We start from the raw sequence: 20,772 nt of genomic DNA, 5'->3' as shown, positions 1-20,772 counted from the left end.
AGGGGAGGTCACACGGGGAGCCTTTTGGACGTGTCGGGAGGGCGTGGAAGACGTGGTGTCACGCACCCAGCCAAGCGACTTGCACCCGGCGTAGGCTAAGGCTCTGTAGTAAACCCGGGGAAGGAGAGGGTAGCTTCCTGTGGGCTTCATTGTCTTCAGATTCAAATGTAGGATTTTGGTGTGGTTCCCTTTCATGTTCTACAAGGGAGCTGGGAATATTAGCAGCTGCCAAACACAGGGCGGGAAGATGTGGGATTTATATATCACATACAGATTTGTCTCATAATCTATTTTCCTGGTGTTCATTAGGGTTTTACTTATTTTCCCCATCTAAGAATATAAAGATAGAGACTATACCCGCTGGAGTTCAAGTCTGTCAAGGCGATCGATATAAGATTACTAGGTAACTATGAAGACTAGGCTAGGAATGGCCTGACAAGGAAGCTGTTGTGTAGCCCAGAAGTGAACCAGCAGAATTGTTTTTTTTTTTTTCCCCATTGGGTGGGTATTCTTGTTCCTAAGGGACTAGATTAGGATAATCTTTCCGTTTTATTTTATTATTTTTTTAACAATCAAAACGAAACTTTTGGTATATTGTTTCTGAAATTGTTTATCTTTTATTCTATTAAATGAAAATTCACCTATTTGGAAGGAATTTGTTGAAGCAGATGATACATTTGGTTGAAAAATGCATATTTTTGGGCTGGGAGCTGTAACTTGGTGGTAGAGCTCTTGCCTAGCACTTGTGAGGCACTGGAATCCTAGCATCACATAAAAATAAATAAAATAAAGGCATACTTTTCATCTGTAACTACAAAAATAAAAATTAAAAAAAAAGAAAATGCATTTTTTAAAATGATTTGAATCTTAAGCTTACACCAGCAGAAGACAGGATGAAGCAGAACAGAGAGGAGCATATGAAGTAATAGTTACCTTATGAATTACAGTATTTAGATTTTTACTGAAATTACTCTACTTTATGCTTCGAATACTTAGAATTCTGGAAATAGTGCATTGATGAATAGCAAGTTATAAATCTTTTTTTTTTTTTTTTGGCCATTATTTTAAAGAAAACCAGAACTGCTTTAAGTTTTTTCTCACTTTGTAGATACTGTAGAATTTTGGTGGTATAAAATAGAAGAGTCTGAGTACACTTGACAGAGACAGGGGAAGATATAAATTCAACTGGAAGACAGAGCCAAATAAAACCAAGATCTATTCTGCAGTGTGGTTTCTCCTGTGCCACCCTAGGCCTCCCACCCTGTACAAACTTATGAAAAGCTTCTCTGCATGCTCTTTGAGCTGTCTGTGTCAGTGACTTTGATTTTCATAGTTGGGTTAATTTAGTCATCTTTGTGATGTAAAAACAGTAATTTTACTGAAATGGAACTTTAGTTTCAGAAAGTAACTTCCTGTATAAAGAAAGAAGCATGTGCTTTTCATAAAAAGAAAGTTTTGGAAGGGTTTTCTGGTTCTTTTTTTAATATTATTTCTTGAAATTCAGTGAGATTTTCTAATAGCATGATCAAGTCTATAAACTGTGCAAAAATAAAATTTCAGTAACAAAAATATATGAAGTTTATTTTTCTTTGATTAGTGAATTCTAATGATTTTCAACTTAAACTAGAACTTATCTTTTAAGAAACATTAACTTTGTTTTTTATTGGGTTAATTTTTATTACACATTGCTTTTTGGTTGCTTTAGAATTTTAATTCTTTAATTCCACACTGTATTTAGTAGGCATTTTTTTTTGAAATTTATTTCCCATAATTTAATCAAACTTTAAGAAAATATTCCATAATTAAACTCAGTGTGTGAAATTATATTCACTCAAACTTTAAATGTATTTTATTGGTAACTTTCATGGTGTTCTAAAATGATTTTACATGGGAATAACTAATCTGCATGTTTCCTGTCTTAGCACTAGAATAATGAAATTTACATTGTATACATAGGCATTATTCTGCATCAATTAACGCAGATATCAAGGTGCTTTCTGAAATTCTATGCTTAGTGATTTGTTTGTTCCTTGTCTGTTTCTTATTCCTTTTTATCTACCAGAAAAAAAGTTTCATTTTGCATCTGATAGCAATCAGATGAGTTCCCATATAGTACTAAGTGCTATATTTGTTTAAGCTTCTTGTCTATATGGTTTTTTTTTTTTTAATTCAGAAAATTCTTTTCCAGGAAAATAATTTTTTCCCTTTATAATTAATGTGTAATTATTTTTTATTTTTCTTTTTATTTATTTATTTATTGTTGGTACTTCAGTTCTTTTTGTTTTTTGAGAAAGGGTCTTACTAAATTCCCAAGATTGGCCTGGAACTTGCAATTTCCCTGCTTTAGACTTCTGAGTATATGGGATTACAGGCTTGTGCTGTGACACCCAACTCTTCCTTTTAAACACTGGGTTGTTAAACATTGCTAATAAGTATCTAACAGGATGATACTTAATTGCAGACTCAAGTGTCTGTATAGTTGCAAATTATTCTAGAAATATAACAAAAGGTCAGTTACATACTATCTGAAAATGTTTCATGAGTAGATAATATGTATCAACCTAAGAATTATAAGAAATGGGTTTACTTTTAATGGGGAGAAATCTCAGATCATCTTTTTTATTAATCTTATTATTAATAATGAAGATTTTTAAATAACTACCCATGCTGAAATGGGCTTTGATTTATTAACTCAATTATTTCATGAGGAATGAGTTTTAATGATGAGTTAGCCATTTTGATATGTAAAGAGAATAAGAAAACATCTGTGGTTGATTAAGCTGGGTATATTGTCCAGTTTAGTTAAAATGATTGTGCAACAGTATAAATTTTTTTTACTCAGAGTGAATAACATAGCTGTATTTATAAAGCCTACTTTTATATAAGCAAAGGTAGAAAAGAAACCAACAAAAGGTTAAAGAAAACCTCATAAAAATTACATGCAAATAGAGATTGCATACAGTGGGAAAGAATCCCAAGCATGCATTGCTTAGATTTGAATAGCATTTGATACATAGCAAAGAACAGATTATTATTTAAATGTATTGATAATTAACAAATTACATAGAAAATGTTGTACTTTGGGACATAAAGTTTATTAAGTGAACTATGCCTATCGTGTATGGAACATCTGCTAAATGTCAGGCTGTGTGTGCTTGTATGTGTGTGTGTGTGTGTGTGTGTGTGTGGGAGAGAGAGAGAGAGAGAGAGAGAGAGAGAGAGAGAGAGAGAGAGAGAGAGAGATTGCATTTAATTTATGCAGCAGTCTTAATAAACATATTATAAAAATACATTTAATTCCACATTTAAAGTGGAAGAAATTTGAGGCTGTTTTTAATGTCACATATAAAGGTTAGAGCCCATAAATGAACCTTTGGCTTTTTGACTAAAGCCAAAATTGTTTCTGCTCATCTTTTTGAATTGGAGCTTAACCAGTCATCCATACAATATGCCACCCGCTACTAATATTCCTTAGATACTAATGAACCTAACTCTCCATGAATACTTCCCTGAACATAGAAGAAAGACCATTTACCCTTCAGAAAGTATAATGGAAAGATTTTACAAAAATTGAGCCAATATCTTCTTTGTTATCTAACTTCTTGTTGCACTCTATCTTTTGGAGTAAAACACTGTAAAGTTTTTCTCAAATTTATTAGCTCTCTGCTGGATTTTCTTTTATTCTAAATTAAATGTTTCACTACTTCTAGTTCATATGATATGGCTTCATTTGCCTTTTTCATCTCTGTCAACTGAATTCTGTAAGTTTTATCAGTGCTATTCTTTTTTTCTGATCTAGTTTTCATATTTTATTCTGTAATTATGGTCTGAATTCGGAGTGTAGTAAAACTATTTTTTTCCTTATTTCAAGCCATACACTTGTGTTTACAGTTTTTGTCAACTCTTTAACAAAACTATTTGTGTTTACCTCCCAGTTCTAAGCAAAACACACTGAGAGAAATATGTTATAGCTTTTAAAGTTATATTTATGTAACTCAGTGGGTTATTTTTGGAGATGCTGTTCTTCTGCTTTTCTAAAATGAAATGATAAATAAAATAGGCTTTCTAAAATGAAATATTTTTAGTAGGTACAATAGATGCTTTTGCTATTTGTTGTAAATTTTTGTTTTGTTTGAATCTTCTTAATTAACCAATAAAATATTAGCAGCCATATGTTGGTTCTCTTTATTTATTTATTTTTTAGAAAAAATTTGGAAATCACTGATGCAGTCAACATAAACCAACAACTTTACATTTAGCTAGATCTCTGTATTTTTGTATATACACATAGATGATGTTTTTGAAGCATTGTTTTACTTTACTGCATATTAAATTTCATCTGCTCAAGTGTATCCATAGTTAAAACTTGTTGAGATCTTCTTGAATCATGTCATCTAAGGGATTAGTTTCCTTTCCTGGCTTTTTGACATTTATAAACCTAAGAAGCCAGACCTCTAATATCTTCATCCTGGTTATGTACTGGATATAGCCAAGGACAAAGCCATGCAGACTTATAAATAGAATAAGTGTTACATAAACAAAATATGCTTATGGGAAAAGGGTGACAAAGGCAAAGAAATCTACCTGGATTGTGTGTGTGTGTGGTGTGTGTGTAAATGGTTATATCCACCCAGTAGTATAGGATTGGGTGAATCTAGGAGTTTGGGTGATAGGGATAATTTTATAATAAAATGATATAAAGTTAAGATAGTGCTATGAAAATAATCTGTAAAGAGAGTGAATCATGAATGACTGGTACTTTAAAAAAAATTTTCAAGGCATCAGTACATTCACATCATTCAAAAATCAAATAACATTGTTACTGGAGTCCTAAGCCAGAGGCCTAACTCTCAGGGTACCAACAGATCAGATTTGGCCACCTGCTACTTCATGAGTTCAATCAGAGAGCCAAATGGTGGTGAAGTCAGAATGGAATTTATTTTTCAGTATGGCTCTGCTGGAAAGAATGGGGGTGGAGTGCCTACCAGCATTCTAAGCCCTATGGTGGGGTACTGAGAAGAGCTTTGGGTTTATACAGGGGAAGGTCAAAAGCCCAGGGGCAAGAAGTATGCCTAGGCAATCAGTCTTGGTCCAAGTCTGGTCTGGTTGATCATTGTCTCATCTGCATCTGGGAGGTTCTGGCTTTGCCCAGGAAATCATTATTGCCTGAGGGGGCAGTTATTTTCCTGTCTTGAAATGATCACTATTCTACTAGATGTCGTGAAATAATTGCTCTTGCTTGAGGGTGGGGCAGGGGCAGCCTCACTTGCTATCACAGGGTGTATTGAATTTAAGAGGATGGGTTGGGTGGATAGGGAGAGAGAGAACAAGTTAGAAGGACAAAAATGGAATTAGGACAACAACTTGGCCTCTTCCAGTATTTTAAAAAGAAAGTATGAAAATTCTTTTTACCCATGTTCTTCATGTGCTGACTTACCACTTTCCCTCATCTAGTAAATAAGTTCTTCCTTATCCTTATCAAGCAAATATAAATATGTTCTTAGCCTTTCTTCCCTTTCTGACACAAAAGATAGCTTTTTTACACACTGCTCTACATCATGAGGGCTGCTGTTGTTGAGTAGATGGGAATATTCTCTCCACCCCACAACCCACCCCTCTGAGAAGGTAATATTTAGTAGATTTGCATTCATTAAAGAAGCACGCCATGGAGGTATTTGGGAAGAGGACATTCTACTCCACAGTGCAGTGGTGCTGGGATGAGTAAATTCAAAGAACAAAGAGGCAACTGAGACTGGAGTTGAGTGAGCAAAGGGAAAAGTAGGAGGAATTGAGATTGGGTAGAGATTTTATTGGTTGGTTTTATTTAAGTTTTAAGGGAGTGCATTGGAAGGTTTTGAGCAGGAAAATGACCAAAAAAATTGTATTTTAGTTTAAAGAATGGCTTTGGTTATTTTTTAAATAATAGGCTAGAGGAGAGCAAGTATGGGAATAGCAAGATGAGCTAAGAAATATAATTGAGATGATCTAGACTAAGATGTCATTGTTTAAAGTGACAAGTGTTGGTGTTAGTGAAAGTAAATCAGCTTCTGGTTTAAAAAGTCAAGAATTTTGGACATGTAAAGTTAGGAATAATAGTTAGGCAAGGGGATATATAGGTCAGGAATTTTGAGGAGAGGTTTCAATTACAAATACCTAAATATTTAAATTCTAACTGTCACCAGTAGACTGCAAGAGATTACTTGAGGAGTTAAATAAATTTGAGAAGAGGCCCAAAATTGAGTCCTGATACTCTGGACATTAAAAACTTAGCAAAAGAGAAGGAACCATCAGGAAAGATTAAAAGATGTAGCTAGGGAGATACTCGTGAAGTGTGTTGCCCAGAAGCCAAGGAAAGAGTATTTTTAGAGATGAGGAGTGATCCATTACCTATATCACCATTGGTAACCTGAATACTTCTTAAGAAATCAAATAATGTCCTCGTGACAACAGTATCTGAGAAAGTAGTTTCAGTAGACCTCTCTTCTTTCTGGTTTGTCAACAGGAATGCAGAAATATTCATAATTATTCTCCCTTGGGAACTACCAAATCTGAAGCCCTAAACAAAGTTTTATTCATAAGTAGGTCATTGTTGTTTCCTAGGTAGATAGATGGGTGTGGCTGCTGCTGCAATTGAGGTTTTAACAGGAGATGCAGTGATGTTCAGCAAGAACTTTTCAGGAATTGCCTCAGTGTCACTATTTGTGTGATACTGTTTGTTGCTCACTATCAGAAACTCAGTTTCTTCATCTCTAAAATAAAGCTAGTTATAGACCAACTCAAACCTTAGAGGTTTATTGTGATAACCAAATAAATCAGATGTAAAAAGCAAGGTAGGGATCTCCTTTCCGAATTGTCTCAAATGTGGTAAGAAAGGAAATATATTACCTGGGGTGAGAGGTGACAAAAATATTTCATTTTTAACTCTGTAAAAATAGCTTTTTTTAAAAAAACTTTGTGAATTCTATCCTCTTAGGCCCCAATGAGGACTTTCCTCTTTGAACACATTTTTTTTTTTTTTTTTTTGTTTGTTTGTTTGTTTTCTGGGAGGCAGTCTACAGAATAAGGCTAGTCACATGTTACATGGAATAGAAAAAAAGTACAAATTCAAAGCTGAGACATTAGTTAGGAGTCTTGAACTCCAGGCAGTCAGCTTAAACAAAACAAAACAAAACAAAAACTGATTTGAGGAAACCAGAGGATAGGGGAAGTAGAGCCTACTTGATGATGTGTGGATGTCGTGTATTTATTTTGGTGAAAAAGATACATTGCAAATAGAGGACATCTGTGGTAAGCTTTTTTGAGGCAGTAGGACAAGGGTTGGAGGTGTAAATTAGTAGTAGATCACATGCTTAGCATGCATGAGGCCCTGGTTCAATCAATCCCTACCACTGGAAAAATAAGAACTCAAAACAAAAAAACAAACAAAAAACCCATAGTCTACTCAATACTCATGGGGAATTGGTTCTAGGACTTCCAAGGATTCCAAATCTCTGAAATAAAATTGGATATTTGCATGTATCCTTTCCAAATCTTGTATACTTTGTCATCTCTAGACTACTGATAATGCCTAATACAATGCAAAAACCTTCTAAATAGGTGTTGTATTCTATTGTGCAAGGAATGATGTTAGAAAGTCTGCACATGTTCAGTATAGGCACAATTTTACCTCCCAAATATTTTTGGTACGAGTTGCCTGGATTCCAAAATGGGGGACCTTATGCAACTGTGTATATCTTGAGGATGCTATAGAATATCATTATTTGCCATGATGGCTCAAGAAATACTTCATTGGACAATAATTTTAAATTGAAGGCCATTTTTATTTTTCTAATGCTGTTTTACTCATTACAAAGCTATCCTTGTACATTGCAAAAAATTATAGAAAATATCAGCAAGTCAGGCTGGGGCTGTAGCTCCGTGGCAGAGCACTTGCCTAGCAAGTGTGAGGCACTGGGTTTGATCTTTAGCATTGCATAAAAATAGATGGAGGCATAATATCTACAACTACAAAATTAAAAAAAAAAAAAACACCATTAAGTCAAGAAGAATACATTTATAATTTCACTAGCTAATAATACCATTGTTATGTATTCTTAGTTATGGTTTAATCTGATAACATTTTATCACAGGATTAGATTTTTCTGACTATCATTTTTAATGGCAGCATAGGAATTTATATTTACCAAACTTGTAATTTACTTAGAATTTATGGAAATTAAAAGTGTTTTAAAAATTATAAACAACATTGCAGTGGATATTTCTAATTGAATTTGTGTTCAAATCAATGGTTTCCTTTTTTTTTTTTTTTTCCTATTACAGTACAGGGCCTGGGCATGCTTGGCAAGCACTCTGTCACTGAGCTACACCCCCATTTCCTTTGATTTCAAGAAATTAAAATGGAGAAGCCCATTTACTAATTTTTAAATGAAATTGATGCAATTCTCTTGCAAATCTATACCAGTATATGCTTATACCATTGATTTCTTTAATCCTTTACCAATTGCTGGATTTTAAAGAACTTTTAAATTCTGCCAACTTGATGAATGAAAAATTTTGTTTAAATTTCTCTTATCACTAATACTTAGGAATATCTTTAAAATGTTTATTGGCCATTGTATTTCTAGTTTGAACTGCTCATTTGTCTAATTTGAATTTCTTATTTTTTTTCCTATAGGAGTGCTAATTATTTTTACTTGAGCAACAACTTTGTCATAGGTGTTGTAAATTTTTTTTTTTTACAGATTGTTATTTGCCTTTTAAATTTTTTACCTGATAAAAATTTGTCATGTATGTACCCAAATTTCTCATTTCCCTATAAAGTCATCACATTGCACATAATTTTATTAAATATGTCTATATTTTTCTTATTTGTGATTTGAAATTGTATATATACAAATGTGTTAATTCATCTAAAATATATTTAGGCATATGTAGCATGAGTTCTCACATCAGTTATTGCTCCATTATCTCTTCCTATTTGAAGTGTCTTACTAGTATTTGTTAGTGTTTTTCGTTATATTTAAGGGTATATTCAAGTTTCTACCTCTTTGGTCTTATCATTTTCATTTTCCTAGAAGATTATTCACTTAATTGAGATTTTCAAATTTCGAAGCACAAAATTTTATATATATATTTTATATATAATTACTTTATGAATTAAAAATATCATGTTATGTGCTTATTTCATTTTAAGTTAAATATGAATGTGGAAAGAACAATAGAACCTGCCAAGAGTTGATAATAATTTTTTTCCAGTGAGCTTTTTTGATTTATCATTTTTGAGTTTATGTTTTTAATTCATTAATTTGTTTAAAAAATCTCTTAATACACTATTTGATGACTAGTGTACTAGTATATTTATTTTTTCAGTTTAGTTGAAAATGTCTATAGGCTATAAATTTTTTTTCTCAGTATAGGTATAAAAAGCATAAGCACATCACTTAGATTTTAGTATTTTTAGAATTCTTAAATTATTTGTTGTTTCATTCTCTCTTTTCAGTGGAGTTAATTTGAGAAATAAGATTTTGAGGTTTTTTTTTTCCTTAATACATGCGGCTGTGATTGTTACATGTTCTAGATTTTTAAAAATGAAATTCTCAAACATGAAAGTTGAGAAACTTTCATAGTGACTACTCATATACCCACTGTCTTGATTCTACTGTAAACATTTATCACATATTTAGCCATTTATCCATATCCTTATAGTTATCAGTTCATCTTTTGTTTTGTCATATTTGAAGTAAATTGTAGATACCAGTATTTGTAGATTAAGAAAACTACTCTTGGGGCCCCGAGTTGTGGCTCAGTGGTAGAGCGCTTGCCTAGCATGCATGAGACACTGAGTTCAATCCCCAGCACCACATAAAAATATGCAAATAAAATAAAGGTATTGTGTCTATCTACAACTAAAAAAAATTAAAAAAAAAAACTTACTCAAGGTTGTGCTTCAGTGCAAGTGTTTTTTGAATGTTTACAATAGTGCTGTTGAAATATTTTCCAGGCAACCCCTGTTATATGAAACAAATGACAGTTTAAAAAAATCAAATTCTCTTGTTTTCTATTTCAGTAGTAGTGGTGTTCAGTGTTTTTATAAATAGCTTGCTGACAAAATTGACGCTGATGATATTGAGTTATTCCTTCTTTTGGGGCAAATGCGTATATATGTGACTCTTTGTGTCTGTGTCTATTTTTAAATAGAAAAATGGAAAATTGAGTTTGTTTTTTTTTTAAATTTAAGCTGAAGAGCTATTTGAGGAAACATACTGTTTCTCTAATTAAAGAGGTTCTGTTATTTCCCTTAGTAGCAAATCCAGGAGTGAATTATTTATTCTAAATTTTACATTTCACTACCTTCTGCTTTCACTATTTCCTTATCCTTTATCTTTGAATTTTGTGTTGGGCTTGATTCAATGAAAATAACAACTCTTGGTTGAGGTGAAGAGAACATGATTTTTCTCTGTGATTTTAAGAGGTACATAACAATTCCAGAATGATAAGGATCTACCTTTATAAATTAAGGATTAAAGATTTATAAATTGGAGAGGTAGGAACAAATAGAGGCAATTAAGCAAATTAAATTTAGAACTTTTAAGGGGTATGACCTGGGACCAAAGGGGTTAGAGGGACTTTTTGGTGGCCAGCAGACCTAGTAGTGATTGTGAATAATATTCAGAATGTAATTCTCAAGAAGTCTGACATCTTTTTGTAAAAAATATATATTTTAGGTGTAGTTGGACACAATAGCTTTATTTTATTTGTTTGTTTTTATGTTGTACTGAGAATCGAACCCAGGGCCTCCCACATGCTAGGCGAACACTTTACTGCTGAGCCACAAGCCCAGCCTCCTAACATCTTTTTGATAATGGATATTAGGTTAATTCCAAGTTAACATCTCCTATCCCTCAAATATATAATGTGAAATGTAGGAGTACTTCATCAAAGAATGCTATCTTGACAACCATTTCTTTCTTCTGCCTCTCAGATATCAGGTTTTATAACTAGAACTTTTTTGCACATATTTTAAATTGTATCACTATAGTTGTACATAACAGTAGGTTTTGTTATTACATATTTGTACATACACACAACATAACACTAGAATTTGGCCAATAGCATTCCCAAGGATTTCTCTCCCCCCTGCCCCTCCTGCCTTTCTCTGGTTCCTTTTGTAACTAGAATTTCTAATATCTGACATGTCCTTTCCTTTCTGTCGTGTTGAGCCCAATTTGTAGTCCAGTCAAGTCTCTACATTCTAAATCAGCACATTGTGTTTTTCTTGTAGTCTGGAATCTGTTCTAGTTTTCATCTTTAGTTTTCACAGTTGTAGCTTACTACCCTTGTCCCTAATACTGTCATGTTGTTAACCTATTCAATCCAAGCTGAAGGCATCCAGTTGAGGGGTTAGAAAATACATATACATTTTCATGATAAAGTTAAAATAATCTTTTTGTACCTCATAGAAGTGAAATCTTATAATACTTGTCTTTTGGGACTGGCTTATTTTACTTAGCATATTGTTCTTGAGATTGATCCATGTTATAGCATGGGTCAGAATTTCCTTTCTTTTAAGGAATGAATAATGTATGATTTTATGTCCATACCATATTGTGCTTATCTATTCATCTTTCCATGGATGCTTAGGATGCTTCTTTGTGTTAGTTGTTAACACCAATAATCTTTTATCTATTTTAGCTGCTTTTTTTTAAATTTCAAAATTGCAGATGCTATTCTTCAAATGAAATAATATGTCAAAATTCTTTAGGCTAGCTATGCCTGGAGATTTCCTCCCTTAATAAAATTCTCGTATTTAATTTTCTCAGATATTATCACATTACAACATATCTCTAGTGAACCATTTAGATACCTCATGGTATCCTGATAATGATGAGCATAATCACTTTAAGCACGAATGACCTAAAGAATTTTAATAAAGTCCTTTTTATGAAAGAATGGACTTAAAGATTCAGTGACAGTTGAAATGTTTATTGAACACTTTTAACCAAAAGACTTTAATAATTGATGTAAAAATTATAATGATACTCCTTTGTAAATGAAAGTAACAACACTCTTTGTGCTTATTTGATTAGATTGCATTTTTTCTTTCCAACATCAATTATTTTATCAGCTATTTTCCAGGCTTATATGTCTTCCTTAGTATAGATACTCATGTGATTTATTTGTAGAGCTGATGTAGCTAGAGTAGCTACTAGGCATGTGTGAATATTTGAATGAAAATTAATAAAATAAAAATTTCAGTTTGCATTACTTATATTTCAAGTGCTCAATGTGGCTAGTGAATTAGATATTTTAGATGTTGAACATGTCCATTATCACAGTTGTGTTACACAGTGCTGCTTATATTTATAAGCATGATAATTTAATGTAAGGGTAAAAAGAAAAATTGCATTATTTAGGCGAGTGATTAGTATTACTATAAAATGCATTGTGACATTCATTAAAAACATTCTTGCTTAAAACATATTCTTGAGACTTTTTAGTTTTTCTACACTTTGAAATTGCATTTCAACTTTCTTGTGTTTTATCAATACTCTGATGAAAATTATTTATCCTGACTTCCCAAACAGTTGATGTTTAGTGGATGAGAAAATATATCGAAGATAAACAGAAACCATTTTTAAAGGGCAGGTGAGATCGGATATCTAAAATCAATGAAGACATCTGGCAGAAATAGAAATTGTTGTCATAGAGAGCTAAGAAGGATAAATCAAAACATCTGACTTTCAGAAAAAGGTCTTACAGACCCTTAATTCGTACTGCTTTCTTCCCATTGCCACTCCGGATAGTTTGTTTTCAATTCTTTGAGACAGCTTTGTGCACTTTTTCCTGCTACCAGTGCTTTGTGACCTGACAGTTTTTTTCAGGTTCATCATTGTTCGGTGAATCTAGAAATAGTTTATAGTTCTTTCAGATCTGATGTTTCTAATTCATACTGTACCCAAACTTAGCAAATTTGCATCATTCTTCTAAATTAGTCAGCTGATTTTTTGGTCTGTAGTTTTAGTTACTGATTAAAATTCTTTGGCTTTGTCAGAAAATCTTGGGGCTTGCTGGTGGCCAAGCAGGAGGCTGAGAGTACATTGAAATGAGTGAATTTTGTATGAAACTGTCAGCATTTATTGCTCAAAAAAGAGTATCAGAAAATGTTGTTAGGTAAAAATATATTGCTTATCAGTCATTCTCAAACTCATCAGGCAAATATGAGACTTAGGAATTATTATCTCCCACATCACTTCAAAGTGTATTTAAGAAAGAGATAAAGGATATAATGGTTGGGGGAAAAGTCTAATTCTCAATAGCTAGAGTCCCAAGTTTGAATATAGATTGTTCTTATTTACTACTATTAGATTCATGACCAGAGTAAAGTTTTTCAATTTGGTTTTCATAAGGAAAAATTTTCTTACATGCTTGTTTTAATAGTTAAAAGAATGCAAACATAAGAAACTAGTAAAGTACACAAAGGAGAGGTACCTGATGTTTGAATCTAAGTCTTAATTGGTTTGTTGTGTAAAACAACAAAATTATGTTTTAATAAGAGTTGTCCAGTCCCCCCCAACCTATCCCCGGAACTGGGGATTGAATCCAGAGGCGTTTTACCACTGTGCCACATCCCCAGCCCTTTTTATTTTTATTTTTTAGTTTGAGACAGAGTATCACTAAATTGCTTATTAGGGCCTTGATAAATTGCTGAGGCTGGCCTCAAATTTGTGATCCTCCTGTCTTAGCCTCCTAAGTCTCTGGGATTACAGCATGTGCCACTATGCCTGGCAAGAGTTGTACAGTTTTATAAAAGAAAGCAAGTCAGACTTTACATTTTTTATAAACTTGCAGAGAAAATGTGGCAAGAACTTTTAATGCCTAAATAATCTACATAAAAGCATAACTTGTTTTCTCTTATTTTTTAAGCGTGTTATAAAATGTTTTTTTTTTTTAATGAAGGAATGTTTTTATTAAATTGCTAGATTTTCTCATCTTTTGTGAAAATGTATAGTAAAATTGAATACAGAGTATGTGGTTCAGTATTTGGAATGTCATCTTCACTTGTTTTTATGAAAAGTATATTGTTTTAGTTTTAATGCTATTTCAGGTTAAAATAACAAATTATATTTGTTATTGACACATATTTAATTACTTAAAAAATTCATAATGTATATGGCAGATGGTAAAGGTGAAATTTGGAGCTCTCATTCAAAAATAACCATGAGTATATGAGAGCAAAATTTTCCCAGTATTGAGTTCACATGAGCATGGAGTAAGTATCTTGGTAGGAATCCAAGAAAAGCACAGCTGTGGTTTTATTTTTTTGTAGTACAAATGAGTGTGGGGATTTAAAATAAATAAAATTTTTCTTTCTGAATATATTTCATTATCTGTTCCATATCAAGTTAATTATACAGCAAAGTTGAGTTTTTGAATATGTTTTGAGCATATGTCCCCTTTAGAGATATTTCTCCTGATCACCCATCCTAAAGAGCCCACCCTAAAACTGTTCCATAAAGCTTTTCTCTGTTTTTTTTTCCCATCCCACTGTCAGTGAGTTGTCTTTTTTATTTATATAGGTATTTGTTTTTGCTTCTATGAGATTAAGAACTTTTTGTCTTTATTCCTACTTTTCCCCTCATATCTTCAATGCATAGTATGTGTGAAGGAATTAAAAAAAGACTAATTCATTTTATAATCTATAAAATTGGAATCTTCTATAATTGGGTGATAATGTTTATGTCCATTTCCTAGAACTTACAAAATATTTGAAGTTAAAAACAATTTGTGTGTGTGTGTGTGTGCACACGCATGTGTGTTTGTGAATTCTATTCATATACATGAAGTTCTTAGAATAATGTCTGATACATAGTAAGTGGTCAATAAATGCTTCCTGTTATAAATAGAAGACTACAGTAGAAAGATACAGTTCTTAGCTGGAATGCAACCTTATTTATTTTATTTTATTTTTTAATTTTCAGTAGTATCAAAATGTTACCAACTGACTGAGAGTTCTATTTCAAATAGAAATCACAACAGGTGAACTACAGCTCCCTTAAGTGTTAACAACTCTAGGCTTGAATGCTCACAGCTCTTAGTTTTCCAGGAGCCAGAGCTAGCACCTCTCCATTGCTCTTTGTTGCTCTGTGTTATTCTCTGGATGCTAGCCACCGTTGGTGTTACTAGCCCAGGCCACTTTCAGTCCAAGCATAGTGTTACCTGCTCTTAGTAGAACCAGTTTAGACATCTGTATTTGGCATAAAAATCTTGAATAGGCAAAATATAACCATTCCAAAGAGGCTTCATTAGGACTTGTGTTGCAGCATGAGGGGAAACAGTACTTGAATTGTTTATGGGAGTTTATGGGAAGCCTACTTACGTAGACTCAATCAGACCCAATATATGCACAGTGTTTTGGCTGCTAACTACAGACTTTCTACTTAGTCATAGGTTGGGGAGGGGCTTCTTACAGAACAGATTGAGAATAGCTGATGGGCTGCAGAAAAGTAGACTCATCCACAGAGGCTGTGTTGGTGGAATCTTGTGGGATGGACCTGCTACTGAGCTGATGCTGCCACAGCAGAAATCTTTCAGGAGCCACAGGGTTTGGGGGCCATATGTGGCTGTCAAAGATGAGAGAAAAAAGAAAAGAAAATGTATGCTCAGGAGTATTGGGCCCTTCTATTCTGTCCCATAATGACAGGTTTTTAGGAATATTTTTTATTAGGGACTTAGGGAAAAAATGTGAAATAGGAATCTTGAATTTATACATTTGTTTCAAAATTTTCTCTTATCCTTTTAGGTTCTTGGTGTGATGTAAAAAGACTTGTTACAAATTATAGAAACCTATGTGTTCTTCCACACTGTGGCTAAGTGAGTTCATTTTAAATGGTTTATAAACTTTACTGCTGGTTCAGATGACAATTTCAAAAGGTGAAGCTTATCACCTCATTTGCTGTTGTGGTTTGGATATGAAGTATTCTCCAGTAAACTCATGGGATAGATAATGCAGGAATATTCAGAGGTGAGATTATGAGAGCTATAACTTAATCAGAGGATTAATGAATTTTATGGATTAATAATTCAAAAGGACTACTATACTGGATGGTAACTGTAGGCAGGTAGGGCATAGTTGGAGAAATTAGGTCACTGGAGGTGTGCCCTTGGGGATTATATCTTCCTACCCCCTCTGCTTCCTGACTACCATAAGGTGAGCAGCTTTCTTTTTCTGCCAGGATGCTTTCCTTACCTTGGACCCAGAGTGATGAAGTTGTTCAACTATGGACTAAACTTCTGAAACCACGAGCTTTAAATAAACTTTTTCTCTTAGTTATTTTTCTTTTATTCTTTGGTACTAGGTATTATACTACTGGATACTTTACCACTGAGCTATATCTCTAACCCTTCTTATATTTTATTTTGACCCCTCTTATTTTTTATTTTAAGCTGCTGAGGTTAGCTTCCAACTACTTCAGTGTTTCGAGTCACTTGGATTATAGGTGTGTGCCACCACAGCCATCTCTCTAAATTATTCTTATCAGGTATTTTGGTTATGGCAACCAAAAGCTGACTAACACATTTGCCTTTAAAAAAAAAATTAATTAGAAAAATCACATCATTCAGAAAACAGCTGTACAGTAGTAGGCCAAGCCTATAGAGATCATTATCATTCTTTTATACCTCATAGTAACAGAAGAATAATTGTCACATGGATGCAGAAGTAGATAATGTTTTATTTAAAATAAGAAATGCACAGGTTAGAAGAAGGCATTTTCCTTTCTCTGTGGACTGTGAGACCAGCTATTTTTTTGCAGTACAGGAGTTGTGGTGTAAAAGGAGATTTATTCTCTGTAAAGCTATCTGGTAATGAATCAGCTGATTTCCAGAGCATTTGGGTCCACTGTCCTTAACATATGTTTTTGCTCAAGTAACTACATATACTGATTATATAATAGGTTTCCCCCCGCCCCCACAAACCTAATAATCTGAATAGTTTTTTTTTTGCCATGAGTTGTGCCATACACTGTTTTGTAGTTCTGTTGTAATGTTACTATATATCAAGCTCACTCAACCCTAGTATTAAAGTAATTAAAACCACTCAGACCCCTCTTACCATCATTACTGTTTAAATTATACATGAGTAAAATTAATGTTTTAAACATAAGCAAAAAAAGTAAAACATACATAGTGTCAAGAAGCAGACCTTAGTAAAGCTATGAGCTCTGCTTATCTAAGGTTTTTGTTTGTTTTGGTTGTATAGTTTTTGTTTTTGTTTAGAATTTAAAGCTTAAATATTAAAATTTTAGTCTATTATATCCTAAAATGAACTCTATCCTAGCAAGAGAGTCAATTTTTAAAACCAGTATAATTCTAGGAACATGGAAATAGAACTATGATGCTGGGTTAGTGTTCCCGTCTATCTGTCTGGCTTCCAAATGTTTGAACTGTAAACTTTTATCAGAGAGCTGCTGAAAAGGGATATGTAACAAGGGATAAAGTGTAAGAAAGAGATTGGCTGAAGAAGGTCATGACTAGGGTTTAATTGCTACATTTAATTGCTAACAAAATTTAGATGATTAATTTCTCACTTTCTGCCCCTGAAGATTTCTGGTTTATTCTTATTCACCTCAAGACTTGTAGCAGCTCCAGAACTACTCATTGTTTCATTAAAAATAGAAGATCAAAGCACTTATTATAGGTGAAAACATTGGGTTAGACTTGAGAAATGTCTCTGTATTTCAGCTCTGTATTAACTTGTAATAATATCATCTCCAGTGTCCCCATTTGATCTGGAAAAATGATAACCTCTTGTTTGTTCTAGTACCATTTTTGGCTTATCATTGTCATAGCATCTTTGAGGAACATTTTCTACAGACTAAGTTCCTTGAGGCAAGAAAGTATTTTGTTTGACCTCCTGGGCCTGATATGCTCAAGGTACTTGGATTTGGTAGACTTCTCCATATGTTTGTAAAAAGAAGAAGGAAGGAAGGAAGATAGTTTTCCTGACTTCAAAGAGATTAACAACTAGAAACATAAACATGTAGTTAATGATAAAAATTATTGTTTAAATTGTAACATAATAAATAATTGAACAAGTATTAATGGAACTATTCAATCCCAGAGCTGCCAAGGCACTTTTACTGTTTTCCAATCTTAAAGAGAAAACTTAGAAGATTCAACAGAGAGGTTTTAGACATTTTATTACTCATGCACTCCTCAGTGGTGGCTAGCCCGGATTCAGTGGAGGCCTGCACCCCACTTATTGGGCAGAATTTATATAAGGTAGGTTGCATACCTATTGTGCAGGTGGATTTCTTCAGATGTTTTATGAGTACATTTTTTACTTACAACTAAGTTTACTCTCCTTTGATACTTACCTAAAGACTGGAGACAAGGGAAGTGGCCACTTTCCCCTCTCCAATTCCTTTGTTATCATATTTAAAGTCCTTATCTCTCTGCCTGGAATAATGAGCTTTCCTAGGCACTGAGTAGTGTTTACCCCAACAAGTACATCAGAAAACAAGAATAACTAGTTAGCTTTGCCTTGGGGAAATGGGAACAGACTTATAGAAATGCAAATCTGCTATTTTTGTATTTTGTCATACTCTGAGATACATTTCTAAACATTGAAATTTTTAATAAGCACAGAAGATAGACTAGTATCATTTTGTATTATAATCTAGTCTACTTTTGTTTGTTTGGTATTGGGAATGGACCCAAGGGACTCTTTACCACTGAGCTATCTCCCCCATCCTTTTTATTTTTTATTTTGAGATAGGGTCTCACTAAATTGCCCAGGCTAGCCTTAAAAGTGCAGTCCTCCTGCCTAAACCTCTTAAGTTGCTGGGCTACAGTTTACCACTGTGTTCAGCTTCTATTCTGCTTTTGAGATCAAGTTGCTACAGTATTGGAAAAAACAATGAGAATTGCTGGTGTGGGACATGCAAGAGTTGTAAGTTTTGCTTTAGTTATATTGTTAATCACTTTAAATGAAGCAAAGAAAATTGTATTTATTTCTAAATAATTAATAGGACTTACTTTATATATAACTCTTAAGTGAGGTTTCCTAGAATATTTTCTATTTGTAATTAAAGCTCTTACCTGTTTTCTTATACACAGAACATGAACAAATATTTAGAGTTTTCTTATTCACAAATTATGTATTAAACTATTAGGACCCTGAATCTACTTAGAGTTAAAAAATCTAGGGCTGGGGTTGTGACTCAGTGGTAGCATGCTTACCTAGCATATGTGAGGCTCTGGGCTCAATCCTCAGCTTGTGTCCATTAAAAAAAAAAAAAAATCTAGGGGCTTGGGTTGTGGCTCAGTGGTAGAGTGCTTGCCTAGCCTGTGTGAGGCCCTCACCACCACATATGAATAAACAAAAGTTAAAAATCCATTGGCAGGAGCTGGGGTTGTAGCTCAGCAATAGAGTGCTCATCTAGCACATGTGAGACGCTGGGTTTGATTCTCAGCACCACATAAAAATAAATAAATAAAATAAAGGTATTGTGTCCAACTGCAACTAAAAAGTAAATGTTTAAAAATAATCTAATCATACACAGATTAATTAGTGAGTAGTGAATTAATATATGCCATGTGGTCCAATCCCTGATACTAAAGTTTTTTTTTTGTCTCTTAAATTCCTCATAAGATAAAATTCTTCTATTATATTAGATACTAAATAGGAATATCCAGCATGTATCAGATTTCTTTTTTGCTTTTTGTTTTTGCGGTGCTAGAGACCAAACCCAAGGCCTTACACATGCCAGGCAAACAGGCAAATCTTCTATCACTGAACCACATCCCCAGACTCTCCAATTGTTTTTATTGAATTAGAGAACTTCAGTCTTCTTATTTAATTTGGTAGGGTGAAATTTCTTTTAAACAATAGCATCTTACTTCTAGAATTCTACTGTCTACCAAGTAAACATCCCCAAATTGCATAACTGAAGCCTTCAGAGTAACAAAATTTGTGTTTTAAAACCTGTAATGAGAACATAAGTATAGGTTGAGTATTCTTGTCAAAAATGCTGGTGACCAGAAGTGTTTCAGGTTTCTGAGTTTCTTGAATTTTTGAAATATTTGTATAGGCTTCACTGGTTGAGCCTTTGGAAATGTGCTCCAAAATCCAAAACTTGGTGATTATCATGTCAGATTTCAGATTTTAGGTTAGTGATGCTCAAACTGTAGATTATTCACCAGAGCTGTTTTTCAGATTTTATTTGTTCAATTTAAACCTAGTTCCAGAATGTTTACATTATTTTTTAAGTGATGGCAGGAGGGAATATGATTGTAAAGATGAAAAACAGCTATTGGTAAGAAAGTAGAAAACCAAAAAGCCATAAAGAATATGACCACAGGAACCTAGTATTAGGAAACATGCATTCATATTCTATGTTAATTTCTGAGGAAGTAACTATTTTACAGCATAGTTTATGAATTGTTGGTAATTGTAAACATGAGCCACTAATACATTTAAATAGAATATTTAATATTTTTAGTTGTAGAAAATAGGTAAATGTGAAGTGTGCTTTAAATTATTTCATTGAAAATAGTAAAACTAAAAACTGGTATTTATACTATATGTAGCTTTTTAGGCTTTGTGAGCCATATGGTCTCTGTCACAGCTATTGTGAAAGACATGGGTTTGTTCCAGTAAAACTTTATTTACAAAAATAGAAAGCCATATTAAGGCAATCTGTTCTTTAAGAGAAAAAAACTCCCAGTTCTCTGGGAAACTTGAGTGGTCAAAATGTTGTTGTTGTTTTTTTC

At 33.2% G+C, this 20,772-nt stretch overlaps 1 protein-coding gene across 6 annotated transcripts in view; it reads left to right on the top strand.

The window, feature by feature from the left end:
• The window catches only part of Cep170 (centrosomal protein 170), a 134,254-nt gene that overhangs the window by 654 nt on the left and 112,828 nt on the right, over positions 1-20,772 (top strand). The window lies entirely within an intron of this gene.

Source organism: Callospermophilus lateralis, chromosome 13 (assembly GCF_048772815.1).
Source record: "Callospermophilus lateralis isolate mCalLat2 chromosome 13, mCalLat2.hap1, whole genome shotgun sequence".
Taxonomy (NCBI): Eukaryota; Metazoa; Chordata; class Mammalia; order Rodentia; family Sciuridae; genus Callospermophilus; species Callospermophilus lateralis.
The sequence above is the reverse complement of the archived record's forward strand: the minus strand, read 5'-3'. Positions and strand labels throughout refer to the sequence as shown.